Source organism: Dysidea avara, chromosome 14, assembly GCF_963678975.1.
Source record: "Dysidea avara chromosome 14, odDysAvar1.4, whole genome shotgun sequence".
Taxonomy (NCBI): Eukaryota; Metazoa; Porifera; class Demospongiae; order Dictyoceratida; family Dysideidae; genus Dysidea; species Dysidea avara.
The window spans coordinates 844,464-871,460 of NC_089285.1; the positions used below are offsets into that span (position 1 = coordinate 844,464).

The 26,997-nt window shown below is 40.6% G+C and overlaps 2 long non-coding RNA genes across 3 annotated transcripts; one reads left to right on the forward strand and one right to left on the reverse strand.

Moving 5' to 3' along the window:
* Positions 1-4,969: 4,969 nt before the first annotated feature.
* Positions 4,970-10,823, reverse strand: LOC136245019 (uncharacterized). 2 transcript variants are annotated; one of them, XR_010695694.1, is made up of 5 exons: positions 10,688-10,823; positions 10,548-10,594; positions 9,166-9,437; positions 6,862-7,012; positions 4,970-5,422 (listed from the first exon to the last, which is right to left on the reverse strand). It is a non-coding gene; the product is annotated as an uncharacterized lncRNA (long non-coding RNA). The 2 variants fall into 2 exon arrangements; XR_010695693.1 differs by having other exon boundaries at positions 10,548-10,785.
* Positions 10,824-18,689: 7,866 nt separating this feature from the next.
* Positions 18,690-20,398, forward strand: LOC136244514 (uncharacterized). Its single transcript, XR_010695365.1, has 3 exons — positions 18,690-18,842; positions 18,995-20,282; positions 20,343-20,398. It is a non-coding gene; the product is annotated as an uncharacterized lncRNA (long non-coding RNA).
* Positions 20,399-26,997: the final 6,599 nt, after the last annotated feature.

Here is a 26,997-nt window from a genome sequence, read left to right on the forward strand (position 1 = left end):
TTACTAAGCAAAGCAGAGCACAATTACTGTACAACCCGTAAGGAGCTTCTTGCTGTAATCACATTTCTGCAACACTTTAGACAATATCTGCTGGGACGGCTTTTCACAGTGCAAACAGATCACGGGGCACTGACATGGCTGCAGGGCTTCAAGAACCCTGAAGGCCAACTCGCACGTTGGTTAGAGAAGCTCCAGGAATACCAGTTCAATATTGTGCATCGTCCTGGTAAGAAGCACATGACTGCTGATGCACTGTCGAGATTGCCATGCCGACAATGCGGAAGGACCAATGACATACAGGTAGCAATGCTGACATCTGGTAACACATCTTGTGGTTACTCACCTCAACAATTGCGTAGCATGCAGTTAGACGATGATTGCATTGGTCAGATTCTCAGAGCCAAGGAGCAGGAGCAGCAGCCTTCAACTAATTTTGCAAAAAGTCAGCCCATTAGTTTTCGCCGCCTACTGCAACAGTGGGATCAACTGATCACCCATGACGGGGTACTATACCGATTGTTTCATCACCACTCTGAAGAGCACACGAGTTTGCAGTTAGTTGCGCCCACAGTACTGAGAGAAGAGATTGTGAAGGAGATGCATGAGGGTGTGGCAAGTGGACATTTGGGACAGGATAAGACACTTCATCGTCTCAAAGAAAGATTCTACTGGCCAGGTCATTACAACGACGTGCGTGACTGGTGCCAGACATGTGCAACCTGTGCTTCTAGGAAAATGCCAACACACTCTTCAAGGTCACCACTAGGTTCAATCTCAGCTAGCTATCCAACCCAAATAATGGCAGTTGATCTGGTTGGTCCATTGCCTGAAAGTGACAGTGGCAATGTTTACATTATGGTTGTTGGAGACTATTTTTCCCGTTGGATGGAAGCCATACCAGTACCTAACCAAGAAGCTCGTACAGTAGCAGAAAAACTAGTTGAAGTGTTTTTGAGATTTTCTGCCCAGAACAGCTGCATTCCGATCAGGGGAGACAATTCGAATCACAGCTACTGAGTGAGGTTTGCAAGCTGTTGCACATTCATAAAACTCGAACAACCCCTTACCATCCCCAAAGTGATGGACTTGTCGAGAGATTTAACCAAACAATGTTAGCCATGTTAGCAGCTTGTGCTAAAGACAATCTGCTAGATTGGGAGAAGCATGTAAGGAAGGTCTTCATGGCCTACAATACAAGTGTTCAGGCTTCAACCGGGTACACCCCATTTTTTCTAATGTTTGGCCGGCAAGCCAGGGTCCCGGCAGATGTTATGTATGGAGCACCAACCTCCAGTGCACACTCTGTAAATCAGTATGCAGCCAATCTGCGTAAGCAACTTGACAGCGCATTTGCTCTTACACGGAGCCACTCACTATCAAGCCATCTTAGACTGAAGGAACTATATGATAAGAAAGTCCATGGGAAGCCCTACAAGAAAGGTGATTTTCTGTGGCTACATTCTCCCTTAAGTAAAAGAGGGGTCAATAAGAAATTATACCACCCATGGTCTGGACCATACAAAGTTGTCAAAAAATTATCGGATGCCAACTATAGAATCAAACAATTGCAAGGAAGAAGAAACAGGAAAATTGTACACTTTGACAGACTAAATCTATGTCCTCCGAATATCCATCTGAATAAGGAACAAATTGATGGACAAGAAGTCACAGACTTGCAGAATGTACCATCAGAAGACACCCAGCAAACAGAGTTATCTCCTGTTGGACAGAACTTACAAATCATAGACTATGATGATGAGGAACTACCAGTTGGACCAAATGAAGCAGACACAGCAACAGCTATGCTGCCATCTGTGGTACCAAATAGCGGAGTCCCAAGTAGTACATATCCTAGAAGAGAACATCGGCCACCTATCAGATTTAATGACTTTATGGCACTGAATTGTGTTAAAGACGGGACGTCTTCTTAGAAGAGAGGGAATGGTGTAACAGTGATGGACATGTACATGCACACATATACACATGCTTTGTATCAATCAACACATATAGGTACTGATAGCCTGTATAGGGATACACATATACTTCTGCCCTTAAGATTGTGACGAGTGTAGTGTGTCTAAGCGAGATCCTACTTTGTAACAGAAACCAATGCCGTAGAGAAAGCCAAAGGTAACTACAAACTGAGAGGTGGTTGTGTGTAGTCAGAGTAATCTCTCTCTCGCTTTTTAGGCTTGTGTCTACCATCAGTAATATTCTCACTCCTGTTCATTGTTGTCATCAACGACCCCAGGATGACCATGTCAAGCTCATCATGTGTCAGCAGATAAGCTTGTGCTCTCATTTCGATGATGTACTCAGCACTAAACTGTGTGCTACATGGTATACCATTGATATTTTTACAACCACAGGTATTTTCAGTGATTTTTTTGCAAAGTGCATTTTCCTTTTCGTCTACTAGAATACCTCCTGCAGGTGGTGTTTGTGGTGAAATGTTTCTGTCACTAATATCAATTCTTCTTTTTCTTGCTGAAGATGGACCAGGGGCACTGCTACTGCTGTTGGTGACTGGTGTATCAAGAGTGCTAGTTATCAGCTCACTACCAGTAGACACCATGTCATTGCTGTTTGACTGCTGTGGAACACATGGAGACTCAAGAGAGCTCATAATCAGCTGACTTCCGCCTAAGTGAATTGGAGATAGAGATTCCTGACTGCTGTCAAAAGACGATACATTATTGCTAGTTGTCAGACACGGCTGAAGCAGTGGGCTGGCAGGAGACATCGTTACACTTCTATGTGATGGTGTGTCATCAATCACTGGGATAAAGTTGAGTCGAATCTCCTCTTCAAAAGACCTATTTTAAACTTGTACTATCATGTTGTTTTATGTATGTTGTAATACCTTCACTGTTACCCGCTTCTTCATCAATGTATTCATATTCATTAGCATCATATCCTGTTGAATTTGTGTGTGAATTGTATAAATAATTTAATGGATTCCTTACCGCATTCTGACTCTACGTCACTTTCGTCATCATCAAAATATTCTCCAATAAGTGCCTCAAACTCTTCGTGACTTGTATCGTTTATTCGTGAGAGACCGTCATGGGTAATTTGTATGTGATTCCGTGTTACGTCTTTTGTCTTATATGTACATGGTCCAATATTTTGCATTGTATCTTTAAATGTACTGCACCCACGAAGCTAAAACTTTGCAGTATAATAGATTAGGCTTGTATGCACCTGTATCTGCAATAAATAGGGTGGCAGAGTTTTTTCGGAAAAATTCAATCGCTCATTTCTCGAGTTTTTGAAACGTGCGAGAAAAGTGCCTTTTCGAAAATCGGGTCACAATTGCTGGTCTTCCAAGTAGTGGTCGTCTCAACTGTTAGTGTAACAATGTCCTTTCGAACTACTGGAAGTGTTTGATGGTCTGGGCTGCACAGTGTGTATGAACTGGCTTGATGGGGACACCCAATTTGTTTGCACAACTGTTCAGAAATCACGGTCACATCAGCCCCCGTATCAATAGTAAACTCAGTCTTGTGATCATTCATTGTGAGTGACACAGTCCATGCTGGGCTACAATGGTCAGTGACAACTCCAATAAATTGTCATCGGAGGAGTCATCATCTGAAGGATTCTGATGGTACACATTTGCTACACGTCTGGTAGACTTGCAGGGAGTTTTGTAGTGGCCACATTCAGAGTTTATGATAACATCCGGACGCCGGACAAAATCCAGTCAAATTGCATAGATGTCTGACCATAATGCAATTTGTCGGGACGCAGTGTCCCATCAAAGCATAAAGAAGGAGCCTAAAGGCTGAGCTGGCATGCTATCAACAATAACAGTCACTTGGTTGCCAGGAGATAGTATACATTCTTACAACCCAAGGGAGTGACCATAAATGTACCATTGCCAACCCTCTGGTGTACTTCAACCACATAACAGCTGCAGTAAGGCATGTGATGTCTTACCACTATAATGGTGCAGCATATTTGCCAATTGCATCTACAGAGGCTTCAGTATTGATACCAAGTTTGTCTTGACAGAGAGTGCTTTGTTGCTTCTTAACAGTCTCACTATGGTGATTGCTTTTTCTAAAGTCAGCTCAGCCTCTAGCTGTAGCCTTTCTGATAGTTTTCTGTCACGTATCCCCAGCTACAATTCGATCCCTTATAATTTCATTCTGTAAATTCCCTTAGTTGCAGTGTTCAACTAATCCATACAAGGCGGTAATGAAATTATCTGTGTTTCTTTACAAAGTGGCCATCAAATTTCCCTTTGACTGTGTCATACTTCTTTAGGTCATCTTCCGATAGCCTAAAGGACTTCAGAATGTCGTCGGCTTTGTCTCCCATAGAATATATGAGAGTATGGACCTGGACAGCTTTGTCTTTGTCTGTTAAGCCTGATGCACATCGGAAACGCTCGGATCTTTGTGCCCATTTGAGCCAATGTTCTGGTCGATTGAAATTGAACTGTTCTGGAGGAGAAACTTGAACACTGTTGAAACTTTGAGCTGATCCAGTTGACAGAATACTGGATATTTCAGAAAGGGAAGATTTTGTGGCAATTACATAAGCTACTTCAAATTTTCGTCTCAAGCGTTGCATCTCTCCATCTGATAGCTTTTCTATTGCTTGTGCAATGGGCGCGTAGCTGGAGGGGCCACTGCCACTCGAAGCTGCAAGTTCACGTGTCCGGATCGCCATTGCGGTGCTGTGCTGCTTACTAGAATGCCCCAAGCTACCATCACCATACGCCAATGATTGACAAGACCCTAATACTATACTACACTTATGTTACACTATATACACACGGAGACCTTCTTCCTTTGATCTCGTGATCCAACATTTTTAAACTACACACGTGTTCACCACACATGCGCACCACGCCCCCTTTCCCTCTTGCGCCATACGTCACCCACCCCCTTTCCCCCTCCAAAAACCGGTTTCGCCCGTTTCTCCTTAACTACCTTTCTCGTATTAACTCAATCGTCGCTGGTATTTGTCGCCTATATACTAACCGTACTCCTCAAAACCTACAGGAAAAATGTCAAGCCATTCAACAGGTACAGCTATCCCGTTACCTTTAACTGTTTTACCACTGCCCACCCGCAGTTTTGCACTTCTTCTCATAGCTCCACAACTCGACGCAGCCCCTCATTTCACAGCTACGCCCCCCCAAAATAACGAAACAAACACTCGACCGGATACCAACGAACCCCACCCCATCCCGAGCAAACTCAAGGTACTTCCGCAAACATATAAATAGTTTAACAACCACAACATTTCAATAATTACATTTATTGCTTCAAGACCTACAACATTGTTTTTAAGTTTTCCATTAGCAGTCCTGCTCTTCACAACCACCCCCTTTCTCCCCATCCACAACCTCCAGTAGAGCAGAAACACTAATTGTCCATTAGGCCCCTTTTTTTCTTTCTTTTTTGACCTGTTAGAACATATGAATGTTTCCACCCTTACAAATAAAACAAAACAATATTTTTAACTACCATTCTAGTAACACTACGTACCAAACAATAACCACAACACACACACAAAAAATTTTTATTTTTTTTTATTTTGGCTTTTTTGGTTTTTATTTTTGTTTTTCTCTACATCCCTGGGCATCGTCCCATTTACTTCAACAAGTGATTTTTCTACACCTACAATGCTAGGTGATATACACCTTGTTGGTACTGTTACCTGACGAGACCCAAGTAGGGTGAAACACCGTGTTGTGACTTTAAGTGCCAATATACTGCCAGTGTACACATTCGTGACACTGCCAGCAAATCTTATCACATTGACTACAGTTACACTACACTACACTACACTACACTACACTACACTACACTACACTACACTACACACTATATTATTTACACCCCAAATAAAAATATTTTCTCCACCATGCCCAAAGCAGGATGAGCCACCAACACTATGACCTGTCTGACGACAAAATACTTGATGAAGACTTCCTCAGACGTGTAGATCTGTCAGTAGTACCGGATGTGTCCGTAATACCGGAGTCCCAGCATGCCCAGAACAACTTTTTCCCGGAAGAGGAAGGCAAACGCCGCCTCCATGCTCTCCTGGAGCTTAAAAAACCCACACCATCTCAAAGGTTCGAGGCCACCACCCCCTCTATAAACAACAACATGTGTACTGCTGGGACCCAAGGGTCCTCTGCTTCTTTGTTTGGTGTTGCTTCACCTGAGGATGAGGCGAAAGCCCTACTGAAATCCTTAGCTACCAACCTAAGGAAAGCCCAGATGGAGAGAGTCAAGACCATCGTGATCTCTCACAACCTCCAATCCTTACTACAAGAGAGCAGAACACCCAAGGGATGTACCATCAGCATCCCCCTGGGCCTACCAGAGCCCATTGATCCGGAAATCCAAACACAGTGGCAAGCAGCTCAAAACCAATGCAGCATAGAGCTAACTAAGATCCTATTTAACCATCACAATGGACTGGAACAACAAATCCTACAAAAGGCGAAGGGACTGGCTGATCAAGCCCACAATGACATCGTGCTCAAATACAGAGAAACTGTACCGAGCATTGAACAACAACTACTAGATCTTACAACGTCCATCAGAAATGATGCAGACAGGGCCATCCTGAATAGAATAAACAAAAAAGCCAGACCAGTGGACTCCCCGCCCAGAAGAGGCCAAAAAACCCATCAACTCCCTCCAAAAGGAGGGAGCGACGTCACCAACACCCTTACCAACGACAACACCACCACAAACGATAAGGACTAAACATCATCTAAAGACCAAACGCAGATATACCAAACTATGTAATAATCACGCTAATTATCTATATACCTGTAATAAGTACAACTGTTCCCTTTGTAAACATAAAACAAATATCATAACCAACCTCTCTGACATCAATCTATCTGCAGCAGAAGAATCCCTTCTATCCAAGGGTTTGAACTTTATACCAACGGCTAGAGACATCAGCCGTAAAGAACTTTTGTCAGGTTTTGATGCATTTCGCACAAAACTTCAGAGATCAAACAATACAATCCCTACAAAAACAACAACAACAAAATCACCATTTTTCAGGGCTCCACAAAACACCTTACACACACCAACATACCTCCTACCCCCTTTAACGGAAGGCCTTTTGGATGAAATCAGGCAAGACCTCTGGGACCTACCCACACAAACTATAGATCCAAATCTAACCAAACAGGAAAGGGCAGCACTGATAGCACTTAAAAATAACAAGGACATTGTGATCAACCATGGGGACAAGGGCAGTTCGATAGTCATACAGAACAGATGGGACTACATTAAAAACAATGAAGGCCATCTCCAAGACCCCCTCACCTACAACCAACTAGAGGGAGACCCAACAGGGCACTTCTGTGAACAAATCACTTCTCAATCAATTCAAAACAAAGGGCTTCCTAACTGAAGAGATGTATAGGTTTTGTCTGCCACCGGAAACGGTCAGACTAGCACGATTCTACTCCCTTTTGAAAATACACAAAAATCCAATGAGAATCCGCCCAATCGTGTCTAGTTGCAACAGCCCTACTGAGAACCTATCCCAGTTCTTAGACTACTGGCTACAACACTCCATGCGTACCCTACCATCCTATCTCCAGGACACTAACCAACTCATCAACAACCTATGCTCACTCAGCGTCCCAGAGGACAGCTGGCTGGTTACTGTGGATGTTAAATCTTTATACACGTGTATACCTCAAAGAGGGAGTTGAGGCATGCAGACATGCCCTTCTCACCACAGAAAACCTACAATATGAGCAACCTCCAACAGAGGCACTTGTCACATTCATAGAGTTGGTCCTGCAAAACAACACCTTTGAATTTAACAATCAGGTGTACAAACAAATCAATGGTGTCGCCATGGGTACAAAGATGGCTGTAGCCTATGCAAACATCTTCATAGAACACAATATTCTTTCAAAATCATCCCTCAACATCTGTTTTTACAAGAGATACATTGATGATGTACTCATAATAACAGATGACACGGAAGCTAACCTACTAAACTTTATCAGGGACTTGAACCAAGCCCACCCCACAATCAAATTCACAGCAGAATACAACAGAGAAAGAATCACATTCCTTGATGTTGACATCTATAAGGGCCCCAATTTTCCACCACACACAATCTCGACCTTCAAACCCACATTAAGCCCACCAACCCTCAACTGCAAGTGCAGGCCCAATCCTACCATCCAGAGAGCACCAAAAAGGGTATCATCATAGGAGAAACAAAACGTCTACTCAGAACCAATTCAAGGAGAGAGACGTTCAGTCATTTTGTGAACAAATATACAACACAAATGACTAGAAGAGGCTATTTGCTTAACTACATTAAAAAATTCATCAACAAAATACATTTCAAAGACAGAGACCTACTACTTAATAAGACTACTGTCAAGAAAGCCTCCTCCAGAACTGTATTCTCAGCAAGATACACCCCCACTACTCTAAAAGCCACCCAAATCATCAGAAAATACTGGCCCAAAATAAGAAGAATGAACAGTCTCTCTAACAAAGTCAGATCCACCCCCATGTTTGCACCCCGTACCAACAGAAGCATTAAGACCCACTTGTTTAAAGCCAAACTACCACCCCTCGACACACTTGCCAAAAGTTCCAACACAAACAGGTCCCATCCTATTAGAGAACAGTTGCATTGTCTCAGCACAAATGTCATCTACCTAGTAACATGTAAACAGTGCAACATCCAATTCATTGACCATACACACACAACCCTAAGACGTTCATTTGCGGAACACTTGCAACTTATCAATATGGCAAAAATTCAACAACCTGCCCTCCCGTTCCATACCCACTACATGACTCCCAACCACAATGTACATCCAACCGCTGGAGACCTCCGTCCCAGCACACACTGACGACAGACGCAATGTCTGGGTACAAAGAATACAATGTCAGTACCCACACAGACTCAATGTCTGACTGATTCAACACCCTGTCTGCAATAGAGAGGCACAATGTTTCCCCTCACCTCCTACACACTGTTATTCAATTGTATCATCATATCTCTCAACACCCGATAAACTATGAAGTATCTCCCATTCGCACTACCGTCACACAGTATACATATATATATACAATATAACTAAAAATCCCCACTTTTAGCCCAACACAATAACAAATACTGACTACTGCAACTCACCGTAACAAGACAAGCTCCTTAATGGCGAGTAGGCAGACTCTCCTTAAGAGGTCATAATAGGCTTTCTGCAGAACTCCTTGCATAGACCATAAATTGTCCATGTTTGAAACCACTGAACAAGATCAGTAACAGCGAATGCTACTCCAAACTTTTCCAAAATGCAGAGGAATCACCCTAGGGAAGGAAGAGGGTTGCAAGGAAGGAAGGAAGGAAGGAAACTCGGGAATAATGCAGCTCCTTGGAATCCCACAGTACACTGGGAGTAAGATAAGCTACAGGGAAATACATAACCATAAGTAATACACTTTCAGTTCCATATACAACGAAATATAAACCCAACCCAAACCTACCCCTACCTCAGAGAGCCACTACACATTTCTCCCAATCTGGAAAATAGGTCAACCACTAGAGTGAGTTCCTACTCCGTGCACTGGGCAAACAACTAGAGGGAGCTTCCCAACTGGTATAACGGGGCAACCACTAGAGGGAGTTCAGTATCTTTTGTACCTCTCCTAATTCGCAAAATGGGTAAGCCACTAAAAGCACCTAATTTACACACTTAGCCAACCCAATCCCTCTAACATAGGCTTAACCCATACCCTACAGCTAACTTAAGAATTACTAGAGTGAGTTCCTAACTGGTATAACGGGTCAACTACTAGAGTGAGTTCCTAACTGGTATAACGGACCAACTAAATAGAGTGAGCTCCTAACTGGTATAGGGGGCCAACCACTAGAGGGAGTCCAGTATCTTTTGCGCCTCTCCTAATTCGCAGAATGAGTAAACCACTAAAAGCACCTAATTCACACACTTAGCCAACCCAATCCCTCTAACAAAGGCTTAACCCATACCCTACAGCTAAATTAAGAATTACTAGAGTGAGTTCCTAACTGGTATAACGTGTCAACTACTAGAGTGAGTTCCTAACTGGTATAACGGGTTAACTACTAGAGTGAGTTCCTAACTGGTATAACGGGCCAACTACTAGAGTGAGCTCCTAACTGGTATAGGGGGCCAACCACTAGAGGGAGTCCAGTATCTTTTGCGCCTCTCCTAATTCGCAGAATGGGTAAGCCACTAAAAGCACCTAATTTACACACTTAGCCAACCCAATCCCTCTAACATAGGCTCAACCCATACCCTACAGCTAACTTAAGAATTACTAGAGTGAGTTCCTAACTGGTATAACGGGTCAACTACTAGAGTGAGTTCCTAACTGGTACAACGGGACATCTACTAGAGAGAGTTCCCAACTGATATAATCCAACATCCTTCTAAGGATGAAAATGACATCAATTACATTAGGCAAAACAAACAGTAACACCTTGTAGAATAGATCCCCATTCAAAGCACACCACAAAAACACACATTATCTCCTCACCTTGTTTCAAGGAACGGAAGAGGGTTGAATTATATAAGGCAGAAACACTACATAAAGAAAACAAAACACAATAACACTAAATCAACTCAAATCCCCCATTTAAAGCCCGCTGTATAAACACACACAGCCTATCCCCTCACTTTTATCGAAGGAGAACACATGGACGAATGCCCCAAGCTACCATCACCATACGCCAATGATTGACAAGACCCTAATACTATACTACACTTATGTTACACTATATACACACGGAGACCTTCTTCCTTTGATCTCGTGATCCAACATTTTTAAACTACACACGTGTTCACCACACATGCGCACCACGCCCCCTTTCCCTCTTGCGCCATACGTCACCCACCCCCTTTCCCCCTCCAAAAACCGGTTTCGCCCGTTTCTCCTTAACTACCTTTCTCGTATTAACTCAACCGTCGCTGGTATTTGTCGCCTATATACTAACCGTACTCCTCAAAACCTACAGGAAAAATATCAAGCCATTCAACAGGTACAGCTACCCCGTTACCTTTAACTGTTTTACCACTGCCCACCCGCAGTTTTGCACTTCTTCTCATAGCTCCACAACTCGACGCAGCCCCTCATTTCACAGCTACGCCCCCCCAAAATAACGAAACAAACACTCGACCGTGGTATCTAATGCACAGTAGGGATATGACACTTCTTATTGTTTAACTGTGATTTAAGATCGTCCACTACTCCGGCTTGTTTCTATACTTTTTATCGATGTGCTATGGTCCCTACTCTAGTTGAAAATTCCAAATTTTTCTGTATACTTGTATCTAACCCAAAACAGCCAAGCTGTAAAAAAAGTGTGCGGACCTCAAAAAGGCTATGGTGAAAAAAGATGTGAAATCCAAGGTGGCGACCAAGAAATGACTGTGATGATAGGTTAATGGTAAAAATTTTAATAACGACAATTGCCTCTTGGTCTTGGCAAAAAATTCACTTAAATTGCCGTTATTAAAATTTTTACCATTAACCTACCATCACAGCCATTTCTTGGCCGCCACCTTGGATTTCACATCTTTTTTCACCATAGCCTTTTTGAGGGCCGCACACTTTTTTTACAGCTTGGCTGTTTTGGGTTAGATTTCACTTCTTTTTGTATTTGTATACCCCAAAGCCAGCCATAGGCCGGCTCTGGGACTTCTTAAACCTGTCTTTTCTTCTTTACCACAGGAAGAAGAAAAGATGAAGCAGATGTACTTAAAATATTTTTGATTTTATCAGTAAATGTACAAATTATATATCTAATACATATATTTATTACAGAACTCTCCATGGTGGTTTCTTTGTAACTGAACACTCTACAAAGTGACTTCTTCTTGCTGCTCTCTCTACAGGGTGAATTGTTTGTAGCTGAACAATCTACAAGGTAACCTCTTCTAGCTGATCTTTCTATAGGGTGATTTGTTTGTAGCTGAATTCTGTGCAGGTGATTTGTTTGCAGCTGAGCTCTTTACAGAATGGTTTCTTTGTAGCTGAACTCTCTACAAGGTAACTTCTTCTAACTGATCTTTCTACAGGGCAATTTATTTGTGGCTGAATTTTCCACAGGGTGATTTCTTTGCAGCTGAACTCTCTACATGGTGGTTTCTTTGTAACTGAACTCTCTACAAGGTAATTTCTCCTAGCTGATCTTTCTACAGGGTGATTTGTTTGTAGCTGAACTCTCTACATGATGGTTTCTTTGTAGCTGAACTGTCCACAAGGTAACTTCTTCTAGCTGATCTTTCTACAGGGTGATTTGTTTGTAGCTGAACTCTCTACAAGGAAACTTCTTCTAGCTGATCTCTCTAAAGGGAGATTTGTTTGCAGCTGAATTCTCTACATGATGGTACTTTGTAGCTGAACTCTCTACATGATGGTTTCTTTGTAGCTGAACTCTCTACAAGGTAACTTCTTCTAGCTGATCTCTCTACAGGGAGATTTGTTTGTAGCTGAACTCTATACAGGTGATTTGTTTGCAGCTGAACTCTCTACATGATGGTACTTTGTAGCTGAACTCTCTACAAGGTGACTGCTTCTAGCTGACCTTTCTACAGGGAGATTTGTTTGTAGCTGAACTCTCTACATGATGGTTTCTTTGTAGCTGAACTCTCTACAAGGTAACTTCTTCTAGCTGATCTCTCTACAGAGAGATTTGTTTGTAGCTGAACTCTCTACAGGTGATTTGTTTGCAGCTGAACTCTCTACATGATAGTTTCTTTGTAGCTGAACACTCTACAAGGTGATTTGTTTGCAGCTGAATTCTCTACATGATGGTACTTTGTAGCTGAACTCTCTACATGATGGTTTCTTTGTAGCTGAACTCTCTACAAGGTAACTTCTTCTAGCTGATCTCTCTACAGGGAGATTTGTTTGTAGCTGAACTCTATACAGGTGATTTGTTTGCAGCTGAACTCTCTACATGATGGTACTTTGTAGCTGAATTCTCTACAAGGTGACTGCTTCTAGCTGACCTTTCTACAGGGAGATTTGTTTGTAGCTGAACTCTCTACATGATGGTTTCTTTGTAGCTGAACTCTCTACAAGGTAACTTCTTCTAGCTGATCTCTCTACAGAGAGATTTGTTTGTAGCTGAACTCTCTACAGGTGATTTGTTTGCAGCTGAACTCTCTACATGATAGTTTCTTTGTAGCTGAACTCTCCACAAGGTAACTTCTTCTAGCTGATCTCTCTACAGGGAGAATTGTTTGTAGCTGAACACTCTACAAGGTGATTTGTTTGCAGCTGAATTCTCTACATGATGGTACTTTGTAGCTGAACTCTCTACATGATGGTTTCTTTGTAGCTGAACTCTCTACAAGGTAACTTCTTCTAGCTGATCTCTCTACAGGGAGATTTGTTTGTAGCTGAACTCTATACAGGTGATTTGTTTGCAGCTGAACTCTCTACATGATGGTACTTTGTAGCTGAACTCTCTACAAGGTGACTGCTTCTAGCTGACCTTTCTACAGGGAGATTTGTTTGTAGCTGAACTCTCTACATGATGGTTTCTTTGTAGCTGAACTCTCTACAAGGTAACTTCTTCTAGCTGATCTCTCTACAGAGAGATTTGTTTGTAGCTGAACTCTCTACAGGTGATTTGTTTGCAGCTGAACTCTCTACATGATAGTTTCTTTGTAGCTGAACTCTCCACAAGGTAACTTCTTCTAGCTGATCTCTCTACAGGGAGAATTGTTTGTAGCTGAACACTCTACAAGGTGATTTGTTTGCAGCTGAATTCTCTACATGATGGTACTTTGTAGCTGAACTCTCTACATGATGGTTTCTTTGTAGCTGAACTCTCTACAAGGTAACTTCTTCTAGCTGATCTCTCTACAGGGAGATTTGTTTGTAGCTGAACTCTATACAGGTGATTTGTTTGCAGCTGAACTCTCTACATGATGGTACTTTGTAGCTGAATTCTCTACAAGGTGACTGCTTCTAGCTGACCTTTCTACAGGGAGATTTGTTTGTAGCTGAACTCTCTACATGATGGTTTCTTTGTAGCTGAACTCTCTACAAGGTAACTTCTTCTAGCTGATCTCTCTACAGAGAGATTTGTTTGTAGCTGAACTCTCTACAGGTGATTTGTTTGCAGCTGAACTCTCTACATGATAGTTTCTTTGTAGCTGAACTCTCCACAAGGTAACTTCTTCTAGCTGATCTCTCTACAGGGAGAATTGTTGAACTCTCTACAAGGTGACTTCTTCTAGCTGACCTTTCTACAGGGAGATTTGTTTGTAGCTGAACTCTCTACAGGTGATCTGTTTGCAGCTGAACTCTCTACATGATGGTTTCTTAGTAGCTGAACTCTCCACAAGGTAACTTCTTCTAGCTGATCTCTCTACAGGGAGATTTGTTTGTAGCTGACGTATCTACAGGGTGATTTTTTTTGGAGCTGAACTTTCTACATACAAAGTGATTTGTTCTAGCTGGTCTCTCTACAGGATGACTTGTTTCTAGCTGATCTCTCTGCAGGGTGACTTGTTTCTAGCTGAACTCTACTGGGTGATCTGTTTGTAGCTGAACTCTCTACAGGATGATTTGTTTACAGCTGAACTATCTACATGGTGGTTTCTTTGCAGCTGAATTCTCTACAAGGTGACTTCTTCTAGCTGAACTCTCTATAGGGCGATCTTCTCATAGCTGCACTCTCTGTAGGGTGATTTGTTTGCAGCTGAACTTTCTACATGATGGTTTGTTCAAAGCTGAACACTCTACAAGGTAACCTCTTCTAGCTGATCTCTTTACAGGATAACTTGTTTCTAGCTGAACTCTCTACAGGGTGATTTCTTGGTAGCTAAACTCTACAATTCGATTTTGTTTGCAGCTGAACTCTCTACATGGTGCTTTCTTTGTAGCTGAACTCTCTACAAGGTAGCTTCTTCTAGCTGATCTCTCTACAGGATGACTTGTTTCTAGCTGAACTCTCTACAGGGTGATCCTTTCGTAGCTGAACTCACTACAGGGTGATTTGTTTGCAGCTGAACTCTCTACATGATGGTTTGTTTGTAGCTGAACTCTTTACAGAATGGTTTCTTTGTAGCTGAACTCTCTACAAGGTAACTTTTCTAGCTGATGTCTCTACAAGGTGACTAGTTTGTAGCCGAACTCTCTACATGGTGGTTTCTTTTTGTAACTGAACTTTCTACAAGGTGACTTCTTCTAGCTGATTTTTCAATAGGGTGATTTGTTTGTAGATTCACTCTCTACAAGGTAACTTCTTCTAGCTGATCTCTCTACAGGGAGATTTGTTTGTAGCTGAACTCTCTACAGGTGATTTGTTTTTAGCTGAACTCTCTACGAGGTAATTTCTTCTAGCTGATCTCTCTACAGGGAGATTTGTTTGTAGCTGAATTCTGTACAGGTGGTTTGTTTGCAGCTGAGCTCTTTACTGTTTCTTTGTAGCTGAACTCTCTACAAAGTAACTGATCTTTCTACAGGGTGATTTGTTTATAGCTGAACTATCTACAAGGTAATTTCTTCTAGCTGATCTCTCTACAGGGTGATTTGTTTGTAGCTGAATTCTGTACAGGTGATTTGTTTGCAGCTGAGCTCTTTACAGAATGGTATCTTTGTAGCTGAACTCTCTACAAGGTAACTTTTCTAGCTGATGTCTCTACAAGGTGACTAGTTTGTAGCTGAACTCTCTACATGGTGGTTTCTTTGTAACTGAACTTTCTACAAGGTGACTTCTAGCTGATCTTTCAATAGGATGATTTGTTTGTAGCTTCACTCTCTACAAGGTAACTTCTTCTAGCTGATCTCTCTACAGGGAGATTTGTTTGAAGCTGAACTTTCTAAATGATGGTTTCTTTGCAGCTGAACTATCTACAAGGTAACTTCTTCTAGCTGATCTCTCTACAGGGAGATTTGTTTGTAGCTGAACGATCTACAAGGTAACTTCTTCTAGCTGATCTCTCTACAGGGTGGTTTCTTTGTAGCTGAACTCTCTAAAAGGTAACTTCTTCTAACTGATCTTTCTACAGGGCAATTTGTTTGTGGCTGCATTTTCTACAGGGTGATTTCTTTGCAGCTGAACTCTCTACATGGTGGTTTCTTTGTAGCTGAACTCTCTACAAGGTGACTTCTTCTAGCTAATCTTTCTACAGAGTGATTTGCTTGTAGCTAACTCTCTACAAGGAAACTTCTTCTAGCTGATCTCTCTCTACAGGGTGATTTGTTCGTAGCTGAATTCTGTACAGGTGATTTGTTTGCAGCTGAACTCTTTACAGAATGGTCTCTTTGTAGCTGAACTCTCTAAAAGGTAACTTCTTATAACTGATGTCTCTACAATGTCACTAGTTTGTAGCTGAGCTACATGGTGGTTTCTTTGTAACTGAACTCTCTACAAGGTGACCTCTTCTAGCTGATCTTTCTACAGGGTGATTTGTTTGAAGCTGAACTCTCTACAAGGTAACTTCTTCTAGCTGATCTCTCTACAGGGAGATTTGTTTGTAGCTGAACTCTCTACATGATGGTTTCTTTGTAGCTGAACTCTCTACAAGGTAACTTCTAGCTAATCTCTCTACAGGGAGATTTGTTTGTAGCTGAACTCTCTACATGATGGTTTCTTTGTAGCTGAACTCTCTACAAGGTAACTTCTAGCTAATCTCTCTACAGGGAGATTTGTTTGTAGCTGAACTCTCTACATGATGGTTTCTTTGTAGCTGAACTCTCTACAAGGTAACTTCTTCTAGCTGATGTCTCTACAAGGTCACTAGTTTGTAGCTGAGTTCTCTACATGGTGGTTTCTTTGTAACTGAACTCTCTACAAGGTGACTTCTTCTAGCTGATCTTTCTACAGGGTGATTTGTTTGAAGCTGAACTCTCTACAAGTTAACTTCTTCTAGCTGATCTCTCTACAGGGAGATTTGTTTGTAGCTGAACTCTCTACATGATGGTTTCTTTGTAGCTGAACTCTCTGCAAGGTGATTTCTTCTAGCTAAACTATCTCTTTCCATAGTTGCATGAACTCCCTACATGGTAACTTCTTCTAGCTGATCTCTCTACAGCGTGACTTGTGTGTAGCTGATCTCTATACAGGTTTCTTGTTTCTAGCTGATCTCTTGAATTCTCTTCAGGGTGACTGCTCTATTAGGATGACTGCTCTATTAGAGTATCTCGATCTTGCACTTGCTGCAGCAAGTTGGATTTCGTGTTATAACTCCGTGGTTTTAAGTCTGATTCTTCTACACCATTGATGAGCCTTTCTAAGATGATTACTCCATCTGTACAACGATTTTCAAAGCATTACCCCAAGCGGTTTATCTGGTAGGCATGGCAAGCAATCGTTTTTTAATTAGCTAATCTCGATTGCTTAATTGTTACACAGTGTTGGGTTTTTTCGTTGTATCTTCCTGGTTATTAGCTCGATTTCTTTCAAACCACAAAAGGTTTGAGGTTCAATAGTTAACCTATTCACCCACCGATTTTCAGCTTCTTCCCATACGCGGTTTACCCTGTAGGCGTGACAACATATTGGTGCTATTTTTCGTGAATAATCGCGCATAACTCTTTGCCTGTTTATCGTATTCCAGCCAAAGTTGGTACCGAGATGTGCCTTTATATCCCCCTTCTGTGTGCCAAATTTCAAGGCAATCGGATGTGGCGTTCACGTTTTATAGCAGTTTTTATAAGTGTGCAACAAGAAAAAGAAAAATAAGAAGAAAAAAAACGAAGAAACTTAGCCAATTTTTGAAGTCGCATATCTCGGGAACGCGTGAAGCGATTTTGCTCAAATTTGGAATGTGGAGTGCTGCAGTTTGGGGGCATGTCCACAGCAAAAATCGTCTTGTTTCATAAAGGAAGCACAGAGCTACGGAGGTGCGAAAATTGCGTTTTCTTTCTTCCTGTCAATATGCTCACGGGTGTTACGCGCCGGCTTCTTGGGCTGCACGACACACTACCGTGTGTCTTGATATGTGACCGAATTTGACAACACAAGGCTTCGACGCACAAAGATAAAATTTTTTTTATTGCACAAAACAGTTGTAAATAACACTACGCACCTATGTTCCAAGTTTCAAGACGATGCAACTTTCCGTTGTCCCGCTAGGAGGATTCTCGTAATTTGTATTATGACTAAAAGTGATTTCTATCCATTCCCGTACATTCGTTGTTAACAAATCGGCACCCATCACAGCAACAAATCACCAGTAAATATCACCGATAATAAACGTGACTATATGGAGTACATAATCACGTTAATGATCAGAGAAAAGAGTCATCCGTACACGTGTTACTGATTCTTGTACTAATACCTTCGTGCTCCATCCTTTAATCGTGTAAAAGGTGAGATAGTGTTACCCTATAAGTGCTGTGGGCCATATTACACGTAGCATGCTTGTTTATGATGTGGTGTGCATTAATTTATTATTGCTTATACTTACTTCTTTCAGACATGCCTAGAATGAAGCGATTTATGACGTGTATTCTTTATTAAACAACCATCACTGTTAACCAAGATTGTGTGAACACGTGCACCCATCTCACAAGGCTGTGTTACTGATTCTTGTACTAATACCTTCATGTTCCATCCTTTATCGTGTAAAAGGTGAGATAGTGTTACCCTATAAGTGCTGTGGATCATATTACATGTAGCATGCTTGTTTATGATGTGGTGTGCATTAATTATATTATTGCTTATACTTCTTTTAGACATGCCTAGAATGAAGTGATTTATGACGTGTATTCTTTATTAAACAACCGTCACTGTTAACAAGATTGTGTGAACACGTGCACCCATCTCACAAGGCTACAGCGACCTCAAGCAGTGGCTAAATCAAAAAGGTGAGTAGAATACATTGTAACAATTCACCATAAAGTGATAGTACAAACATGTCAATAGTACAAACAGTTAATTATTGTAAAGGGGTAGATGGTTGTGGACACACCATGTCTTTAGTGTCCTCTGAACAAAAGTCTCTTATTTTGTTATACAGGTACCACTGTCGCTCTAACGAGAGACCAGGTGGATCAATGACTGGTGGTAGATTATGCTGTGATGGTCTCCAAGATTTATCCGAGAGTAGATTGATCTCTTTTTCAGTATCATCACTGGAAGCCTTTATAAACACAGATCCAGGTTGACCAGCGGCAAACCGAAAATGGTGGTACTTTGTAATACCCTTCAGGGCCATTGATTTGAATCAAAAAGACCACTCCAATTATAAAAAGTAACAGCCGTGGTATCATTGTAGCCTCCGACAAGCTGAGGATAGTTGACTGTAGAAGACTGGTTAACAACTGCTGCAATTTCCTCCAGGCTACTAACTTTTGTCCTCTTAAATAGTCGTTTAAAAAGGCCAAAGCACCAGTCTGGTGCAAATTTTGTGTGGCCAACAAGTAAAAAGGAAATTGTGATTTCTTTATGCAGCCCGGTCAATACCCTCCACATTAAGTATGCCATGACGTATCTGTTCTTGTTTTGGCCAAAGCAGTTATCTGCATGCAGATGTAGGTGGGTCTCACCAAAACTGTGGTACTCAAAAAAATGGTGCAACATTGATATAATGGCATTTGACCCCTTCCCAACATTGCATGCTTCATCTATCAGATAGTTCACCTGTTAAAGAGATTAATGGCTTCTGCTGTGTAGAATAATTAGCACTTACTTGTCTGGGTGCCGCCTCGCAGCAAACTCCAAAGATTGCACATTTCCTTGGTGTAAGGAAATAGATTGGACCGGGCTGCATCGGATCACAAGGGTAGTGGATTTAAGTGCCAATGTAAATGTAACCAAAACTAAGCTGTTACACACAAACTTGCTGAGCCATATCAAAGCTGTAGTGAACTGTTGTAGGAAGTAGCATTGGCCGGCTGATAGTGCCAAATGGTGGAGGCTGAAATTTATCTTCAACAGTGTAGTAGGCTTTTAAATTTGTATGGCTCTTCTTAGAAATGTCTCGGTAGAAGGTTCTTTCTAATGCCACGGCAGTTAAGTGATTCTCTGCTGCTGTAATGGCCTGTGAATAGGATACATGTTTATGCAAGATTTTCATTTCTGTGTCACTACTCACCATAGTTTTCTCATTTGCTGGTCTATTGACTGTTTTTAAAATACTGGAATTATTTTGCTGACAAGTCCAACACAGATCACTCATTGGTCGGCCTACCACAATGTGTGGGACAAGAGATCGCCAGTATTTGCAGAGCGTTGGGTAGGCCATGCCTTGTACCCCAACGGATGAGCAGGACTTCTTATAATGCTTCCAGATCGTCTGTTATATGGTATGCAGCAATGATAATTATGTAAATACACTGTACATGTGTTTATGGTGTTATGTGTAGAAATACGCTGCACTGCTGGGCTTACACCTTCCCATTTACTAAGATATCACTTGGAAATTTTTAAGGTGACAGGTTAATTGTTACTGTGTACCTGGAAATTTTGATGGTATGTAATTGTCAGGTCATAGTAAGGAAAGCTACTGTGAATTTTATCATGTGAAAATTTGTAGTCTGACATATACACATTCACTCTATGTGATTCGCAACACATGTAGTGAAACAATGGCCGCAACATAACTTGATGCTACTGATATCACACTCTACAGGGATGTTTGAACTTATCATTCTCACATTAATGCATCCTCACAGGGATTGCCGCTATGACACTGCTTCTCTTGTTTTGGCTTTCTGGTGGTACTGTGATGCTTGAAGTAAGCCTCAATCCAGTTTCTTTATAGCCATGTGGCCTAGGACAAAATGTTTCAAATCGTCTTTGACTGACAGGTAATCGATTTTTACATGATGTTTAAAATGCAGTTAACATACATCCGTGAAATTAAAGTGTGAAAAATGATATGGCGCATAGCCGTGAAATCTACATACTGCAAAACTTTCTAGGTGTACAGTGCTAATTTTGAATACACACATTGCCCAATACAAGTCCTTTAACTACATTAGCATTTCAATGTGTACTAATTGGAATGTAAACTATAACATGTCATACAATTGACGGCAGGAGTTTGATGTCGTCCCTTATGTATCCTGGTATCCTCCCAGGGAGCAAGAGAGCATTCTCCTCAGCATAATTTTGAAGGAACTTGACCACATGTACCTTTGCAGAATATGGGGCAGCATGTTTTGGTGCACGTTTCGTGTTTTTATGAACACGGGGCTCTAGTCCATTGTTGATGTAATGTTTCTTCACTCTGTGTAGCTTATCTTTTCCAACTGAGTGCAAAAATAGAAAAGTTTTTTGACAAACATCTATACCATGGTGTTTGTACTTCATGGTAATTCTTTTCCTCTTTTTTGTAGGATTGCTATGGCGACCATCTATGATACTATCCTGGATCAGTGCAGAAGACTCGATAAACCCCATCAGAAACATATCAAGTTCTTGATGTGTCAGGAAGCTAGCTTAAGCTTGTTTGGACATACTCCTCTACAGGAAACAGACTACTGCATGGGCTGGAATCAGGCTTCACCAACTTGCATCCACAGGTATGTAGTACAAACAGCCTACTCTTTTGAACGTCACGTGATTCAGTGATGTCATGTACTGTAGAAACCTCAGCTTGGAGTTGGTTCACCTGAACTACTGGAAACTGTTGTGCAGGTGACTGGCCGTGGGTGTGTGCAGCAGAAGATTGAGCCATCCCATCCTGGAATGTCTCTGGCTCCATAAAGTCTCCCTCAAATAACACTGTTAAAACAATGAGAATGTTAAATTACCCAGAAAATATTTCTGTCCTAGTGTAGTGCACAGCACAGGGGCTTTTAATAAGCATTCCATTCACCATGCGTTTGTGTTTTAAAGCACAATACGTTGGTCAAAGTGTGTTATTTAGGAAAAAAGGAGTAAGGTTTTGTTGATAGGTTTTTGTCACAATAAATTTTTTAATACACAAGAGTGGTATACTGTGGAACCTCTCAAAAAGGGACATGGACACCTTGATAGTCAGGACATTGTAACTTACTTTTATTTTAAATGTACAACAGTGTACATTTTGGCTCTAAATTACGACAAGAGACACTGTAGCACAATCCTAGGGTGCCCAGAATAGAGAGGTTCCACTGTACGTGTTAAGCTTCATGCTAAGACAGAAACTGGGGCACATGCAGTGTCATGCTGACTTACAAACCAACATTGTATACTTGCTGTGACGTAGTAATGTGCATGATTGTTTAACTGAATTGCACATGCATTAATTAGAACTCTACAATTTGTTATTGCGTGCATGTTAATTCAGACCTGGATCACATAAGTTAGTGTCATCGACATTCCATTCTTCATTGTAGCTAGGACCTTCACCATAGTCTGTGCTGGGATCTTCTCTATGTTCTTCATACTGAGAGGACAACGCAGCATCTTCAGACTTTTCTGCAAAATCTTCATTGGCCTCGCTATCTTCTTCACTACCTGTGTATATTAACTACATCCACAATGCAAATCATTTCCGCTTACTGTCAGAGGTGTCAGTACTAGATTCATTATCGGTGTAAACGTCATTTCCGGTGAAATACTCGGCGACAATCGCCTCCATCTCCCTGTTGTCAGAAGAGTCGCAACGAATAAACTCGTCGCTGGTGAGCGTATGGAGAAGGGATACAATCTCCTTGGCAGCCATGGCTGTTCTTTCCCGCCTTCAGCAACAAATCGGCCGATTTGTTCTTCATCCGATTTCTTCCGTGTGAGTTAATGATTATACGCTTATAACTATCACTGTGTGTATCTAAACGCTATGAAACATCACAGAAAGACGTGTTTTATATATACCTTTGCTTATATGGAATAAAATAATTTTTTTTTTTAAAGTACGATTTTTGTTTTGTTCATCTCGAATTTATGGCTTGTGCGTCGAAGCCTTGTTTTGTCAAATTCGGTCACATATATGTTTCATAATTATGCTCTAAATTAACTGAAGAAATATGCAGATACAGCAGTAAAATCATTAGTTATAAGTTAAATAATGTGCATGGTTTGAGTATCTAATTCTAATGTTCAATTCTATGTTGCAGCATGTTTACAATTAGGCAGCACCGGCTTTCTTCCAGTAAGTTAGCAGTGTGCATTGTACTCATTTCTTCGCTTCACCAAATGATGAAGAAAGAAGTTGTTATGCGCCTTTGGCATAGAAGACAATATCTTGTGAAATTTACCAAGCCATGCTCACATGCATGGGTGTTATAGGATGGATGTGTTTCTTTGAGCCTTTTAGGATTGCATAAGTGATGGCTCTATTCTCTCTTATGATGTTTTAGGTGAAATGTATCTATTATCTTTGAAACTTTATGCCACATTTCACTGTATGGTTCTGGGAATGGAAGCTCTTTTATTGTTACTTTCATCTTCTCAATGTTGCAGATGTTGTCATATGCGATGAACACATCAGATCATTTCTCCGGAGGAATTCCTTCAAGCCTTGTGCGCAGAAAATTTACTAGGAACACAAATGATGGTGATTCTGACCTGCAAAAAAGAATTGAACAAACAATCAAATATGTAACTTTGTATTGCCACTATAATAAACTTATGCAATGATGATATTTATGTTAGTCATGATACTTATGCATGGAATGCCATGGATGACAAAAGTTCTTTCCAGAAGATTTAAGCAATCTTTTATATGCATATAGATAAGATTTCAAACCTTGATAAAAACCTTGATGCTAGTGCACACAAAGCTCTTGAGGACCTCCTGTCACAAGTAGGTGTACTTCTTCCTGAATCAGCAGAAGCATACACTACAGCTGATGCTCAAGGTAATGGTGGGAGGTTTACTTGTTTAATGAATTTATGTATTTTCACACTCAATTAACACTATATATGCATCCATCGTGGAGACTACAATACGTTAAAGTTACAAGGTGTACATATGTATGTAAAACATCTTCTTTCCAGTATTGTGAGGCTGATTTCTGGTCAATATTATTATTGAAAATGTGCAAACCTCCATTATTCCAAGAGACCTGTTATTGTTGCACTTATTACCAGCACTTATTACCAATACTCTGCATGCTATCTGAGGGTGTACATCTCAAAGGTTTCACTCCATTAATATTCATATCAGAATTTAGCTGATTATTCTGCAATTATATACCAGCAATTATCATTTAAGATTTTCCATTAGTTGAGAATAAACTTTTATCGTTAAGTAGAGTTAAACTGATTTGACCACAATGTCAGGGATAAAAGAGTTGTAAGTACATTACTGGTTCAAGCCCTGGAAAAGCATTTTCATCATAAAGAAAAACATGGATAACTATATATTCTATTAGAGTACTTCGATCCTTAAGTTTGGTCTAGGTAGATTTTCTACGTAAACATGTGGATACATAAGCAGTTCCTGCAATTTCTTATAAACTACAAAAGATTTGAGCTGTGATGGCTAACTTATGCACAAAAGGATTTTCAAGTTATTCCTGTAAGTGGTTTACACTGTAAGCACAACAAGTAGGTCAACCCTTTAATCGTCTATAGTGCTTATGGCTATTATCAACTTTGCACAAAACTTGGTATATTAAATAATGACCCTGAAGTATGCCATCTTAATTAGTGACCTTAAAGCATGCCAAATTTCAAGACAATTAATCTGTACACCAAAGGTGAAGGGTGCAGAGCTCAAAATAACAGCCTGTCACCTGTCATTTTCTGACCCAAAACCCACAATGACTGACCAAATTAAAAATGGTCTGACATTATGACCTATCAAATATAAGCCAATGTGAAAAAAATGTGAAAAATGTAAAATACATATTATTATGTACCAATGACCGACCATGCATGTTGCAGGTTGGTCTGTCATTTTGACAGATCATGTAAGCGATGTTATATTGAGCACTGGGGTGCTAGTAATACACAATTGTTAAAAAAAGGTATGATGCAATCCACATAAGTGTAAAAATCATCTTTTTTCTTAGTTCCTATCAATATATGGCATGTTAATTCCTTGACACTACCATGTGTCTTGATGCTAATTCTTGCAGTTACGTACAAATGTTACTCTGACACATGTTACTTGAGGTTTGTTTCTGATTTGTAAACATGACACCTGAGCGCCACAGTCCTGTGGATGAAGTGTTTATAAATTAGATACAAGGTGTGCTGAATTGTTGTATGGGCAGACACATCAAAGGCATTACATCTGGGAATATAATATAGTTGATATGCCATAGTTACATGAGAAGGAGCAAGAAATCTAGGCTAATATTGTTATCAATGAATACTGTGTCCAATGTAACATTGCTTTTAAACTTTTAGCCACCAACCATAACATCTTCTGAGTCTCTTACTGAACATGCTGAAACTACACAGCAGGAGGAAAGAAGTGAAACAACAGTCAGCATTTTACTGTCTTGATGTATAACTAATATACAGCTGTAGTTTGATAGTTAGTAGCAAGTTTCACATTGAATGATCATGAGTGTGTGGTGTTTTGATACCCATATCAAAACTCCCTTGTACATTTTGTCAAATGAAGCCGTTTAAGTGCAACTTCATATACTATCGTAATTGACTCTGTGTACTTCGTAGGGAAAATGGCCGGTGTGGTAAAAAGATCTAGGAAATTGAAAGGAAACATTGCTATTTACAGAGATTTGTTGAAATTAGATATAGGGTAGCAGGAACTGACATCGATAGCAGGAACTGACATCGATAAGTTGTATCCAATACGGATTATGGAGATGTCTCAAGACCAGCGTAGGGTGAAGGTGCACTATATTGGCTACGCCACAAGATATGACGAGTGGAAAGATATTGCGGAAGTTGAAGACATTGCACCTACTACTACAGCAACAAGAAGTGCGGAATCATTAGAGCCTTGTCATAGCGAAGAGCAACCGCCAACTGAGGTTTACCGTCCGTATTCCTTTTATGATAACCTAAGGATCCAAGTCAAAAAATCTTTGATTTGCAGCCGAACCAGATCCCCCAAGAGATAAAGATACCAATTGACATTTTGATGTTTAATGGGGGATTGAAGGTAGCTGGATATCCTAAGAGCAGAGTTGGTGGAGTTCAGTACTATAGGATTCACCACTACAGAGATTTAGATTCACTGCTAGGTAAAAATTGGCTTTTTCGTGGACTAAATAGCCAAGGTGATTACGGGTACGTTAATCTAAACTCTGTGGTGTTCTATGTCAAGAGAACATGTGCCTACTTCTAGTGGCAATAGTGACGATACGATAACCATCTCTAAGTTGAAGATTGATACAGGTTACTACTATCTTCACTTCAATTTTACAGAGGGGTATGGTAACAGTACAACATTTGGTAAAGATAGTGACATATTTAACTGTTAAATTTGTGTACACACATTTTATGGTCTCTGCTCAAAATTTACATGACGAAAAATGTACAGGTATGACCTGGTCTTTTTTACATACACTTGTCCATACTGTTATATAATATAGAATGTACGCTTCCATCTGATCTTGTTGTGTAAAAGTAACGATATTACCATAAAGCCGAACAAATTCACAAGTGTACATTGCAAAACAATGCATGTAGGGAGTAACATCTTTTTTTTTTGATATAAGGAAATGAAGACATCCAAGATTTTGTTTCAACATCAATTTTATCAGCATCACAATCCTTTTTATCAATGTCTTTCATAAGATCAAAGAAAGTAACCCATAGTGCTTGAAAAGTAACCCATAGTGCTTGAAGTTTCTCTTTATTAGGTAGCATTGGAAATAACAAAGGAATGTTGATATTTTCAAAAACACAGATTTTTTCTGGACCGGTTAAATCACGATACTGGGATTCTTTATTATCCTTGGATTGCTTCCATTAGAAACAAACTTTGCATTTTAAAACTTCTCATACGTCTCCTCAAATGTATTCTCTGTGTCATGGATTCTTAAATCGCGTATCAGCAAGTGGTCGGATATGCGAAGAAACATATGGAGTGAGTCTACAACCACTCTTTCGATGGGTATAAATGGAATAAGGGCTCGTGGCTACAGTTATGTCGGTTTTTATTCCTTT